At 58.1% G+C, this 3,478-nt stretch overlaps 1 pseudogene; it reads left to right on the forward strand.

Annotated features, from left to right (window-relative positions):
• Positions 1 to 1,259: 1,259 nt before the first annotated feature.
• On the forward strand, positions 1,260 to 3,105 carry LOC106023937 (annotated as a pseudogene).
• Positions 3,106 to 3,478: the final 373 nt, after the last annotated feature.

Below are 3,478 nucleotides of genomic sequence, written 5' to 3' on the forward strand. Positions count from 1 at the left end.
ACTACCCGCTCCCAGACTCAGCGTCCCCTGGCCGTCTAAGAAGCCCAGACCATCCTGACTAGGCGTGGAGCGGGCTGTGAGTAGCAACGTTGCCCTCACGGCCCCCATCTCTCCCTTCACCAAAAGAGCAAGGGCTGAGTCTGACGGCGTCGCAGACTCGGCCCGGCATTCTTTACATTTTAATAAACAGGCTAAACGTTACTTGGGCGTAAGTTGTGCTTTTGTGCAGGCTCAGGCGGTGTCTGAGACTGTTAAATCACTTGAGAATTCCACATGCCCTAGTTTGCCTCCTTCGGTGGCTAATAGAGACTCGGTGAACGCTCTCCCCGTCTCTATGCCAGCCCCGTTGGATATGAGCAGTGGCGCAAATGAGCGGCTTTTCCCTCATTCTCACCCTGCAGCTGGTAGGTTCTCTAATGTGTTTACTTGTGCACGTTCTATTCCTTTCCCTGCTCTTTGTAGGGATAAGAGTTCTGTTGGTAACTGTCAGGATAGCGAGTGTGTTCGGGGTGTTATAAGTATAACTTCTCGCTCCTCTCTACCTGCCAGCTCTGATAGACTTAAGCGCCGGCTAGCGGTTTCGGAGTCGTCTCCTATCCCGCTACCCGCCAGTCAGGAGCGTGTTTGCTCTCAGAGTCCTGCCAGGCATGATTGCGTTTGTTTTCACTCACCGTCAAGGAAACGCTTGCGTATGCTTTTGCCGGGTTCCTCTCTCCCCCGCCACTCGCGGGTTGCCGAGCTCCCTGATACTTCGCTCGTTGTTACAGATGTAACTGCGGCGGCGTCTCATTCTGCTCGCAGCGAGAAGATCACACGTCAGGGATCACCGCCGGCTTTCGCCTCTGTCTCGATTCCTGCCCTCCCTGACCGTTCCAGTCTTGCTTACCCTACCCGGCGTCTCCTTGTCAACGCGTCCCCGCTCAGGGTACAACGTCCGCCTATGCAAATGCCGGACTCCACTCAGGTTCCTATGAGTGAGAGCGCAGGGTTTCATGTACAGTGGAATGGCTCAGTGGTTAGAGCAATTGCCACTCAATCAGCAAACCCAGGTTCGCCTCCCGAGGCAGCAACTAATTTTTCTCCAGTTTTTTCTCATCCCTTTCTCCTCCTGCCCTCCTTGGGCCGTGTCTCTCCCTCTCGGGTCGAGCTCGGCGGCGGTAAGGGCGGAGAGGGAATTCAAGTCTTTCCTCGCCAATGCCCCCCAACTACCTGCTCTTCCTCTCTCAGAGCATTATTGGGAGTGGCGTCAGCATTGTTCCATGTCACTGTGGCTCGATCGAACGATCAAGCGGGGCTATCTGATCCAGTTCAGATCTGTTCCACCCCCCTTCTCGGGGATAGTGGAGACAGTGATGTCATCGCCGGACAGGGTGTCCGCTCTGCTGTCGGAGGTGACGGAACTGTTGAGCAAAGGAGCGATCTCCGAGGTCCCGGAGGATCTCAAGCAGAGCGGTTTTTACTCCCGTTACTTCCTGGTTCCCAAGAAGACAGGGGGAGTGAGACCAATCTTGGACTTGCGCAATCTGAATGCACACGTGGCCAAGCGCCCGTTCCGCATGCTCACCACCAGCCGTCTGCTCGAGGCCTTTCTACCGGGGGACTTCTGCTCGAGCATAGACCTCAAGGATGCTTACTTCCATGTCCCAATCGTTCGCAGGCACAGGAAGTTCTTCCGCTTTGCCTTACGAGTATACGAGTATAGGCTTACGAGTATACGAGAATTCCATTCGGCTACGCTCTAGCCCCACGCACCTTCTCCAAATGTCTGGAGTCGGCTCTGGAGCCTCTACGCAGGGAGGGCATCAGGATCCTGGCCTATCTAGACAACCTCCTAATTCTAGCGTCGTCCCTGGGACTGGCCAGGTCACACACTGTCCGTGTGGTGTCCTTCCTCACGCGACTGGGTCTCGCGGTGAATTGGAAGAAGAGTGCACCGAGACCAGCCCAGCAGGTTTCTTACCTGGGTCTGGTCATGGACACACGCACAATGAGAGCGCGTATTTCGGACTCGAGGGCTCTCGATCTGCTTTTGGCTCTCAACCTTTGCCGGCCGCCCTGCAGGCGCCCGGCTCGGGCCATCATGTCCCTGCTGGGTATGATGGCCGCGGCTCACAAGGTGGTTCCCCTGGGCCTGCTACACATGCGCAGCCTACAGGCCTGGTTTGCCCGCCAACGGTTCGACCCGGCACGCCATCGGAACCGGGCCTTGTCCCTGCCGGCTGGCCTACTAGGGGATTTGAGCTATTGGAGGGACCCCCTGGTTCTTTCTCAGGGCGTCCCGTTGGGCAGAGTGTCGGAATGCATCCAGGTCTTCACGGATGCATCTCTCCACGGATGGGGCGGGGTGTGCCTGGGCCAGGCAGTCGGAGGCGTGTGGCCTCCCGGCACTCGCCACATCAACCTGCTGGAGCTAGACACGGTCTTATTGGTGCTGATGCATTTCTCAGACCTAGTCGAGGGCCGCGATGTCCTGATTCGCTCAGACAATCGGGCCACGGTCGCTTACATCAATCATCAAGGGGGGGTCAGGTCTCCTGCTCTCCACCGGGCAGCGACACAACTCTGGCTATGGGCTTGTGCCCATCTCCGCTCCCTAGCTGCGGCCCACATTCCGGGTCATCTGAATGTGGGCGTGGACATGATGTCTCGGAGCGGCCTCCATCACGACGAATGGCGCCTCCACCCAGACATCGTCTCCCTCATCTGGCTGAGATTTGGGGAAGCTCAGGTGGACCTGTTTGCGTCCAGGCGGAATGCACACTGTCGCCTGTGGTTCTCCCTGTCTCAGGCGGATCGCCCCCTCTGTGGGTGGACGCGTTCGCGCACCACCCCTGGCCCCGGGGCCTCTTGTACGCGTTCCCTCTGCAACGCTGCATAGCGCGCCTGCTGGCTCGGTTCAGGACGGAGGGGCTTCGGGTCATCCTGGTGGCACCCGACCGCCCCGCAGCCATCTGGTATCCGGAGATGATCCAGCTGCTGGTGGACCGTCCTTGGTCAATTCCGCCCAGACAGGACGCGCTGTCCCAAGCGGAGGGCTCGATTCTACACCCTCCAGTCCTCTCAGGAGCCCTCAGGGTCTGGCACCTGAGCGGGTCAGGCTCTTGAACAGGGGTTTGTCCGAAGCCGTGGTGCGCACCATCCAGGGCGCTAGGGCATCGTCTACATCCAAATTATATTCCTCTCGCTGGAATATGTTTGTATCATGGTGCGCACAGAGGTCCTCGGACCCTTCGTGTTGTCCTGTGGAGGAGATTCTGTCGTTTCTGCAGTATCTCTTCGATATGGATAGGTCTCCTTCGACCATCCGCGGCTACGCATCTGCCATCTCTGCGTGCCATGAAGGTTTTGCTGGAAAAACTGTTTTCAGCCACCCTCTTCTTCGCCGTTTCCTTTCAGGGACAAGCCGTCTGCGCCCGACGGTTAGACTGGGCGCTCCTCAATGGGACCTGGCTAAGGTGCTGGGCGCCCTCTGCGCACC

This window comes from Esox lucius, chromosome 10, assembly GCF_011004845.1.
Source record: "Esox lucius isolate fEsoLuc1 chromosome 10, fEsoLuc1.pri, whole genome shotgun sequence".
Classification (NCBI taxonomy): Eukaryota; Metazoa; Chordata; class Actinopteri; order Esociformes; family Esocidae; genus Esox; species Esox lucius.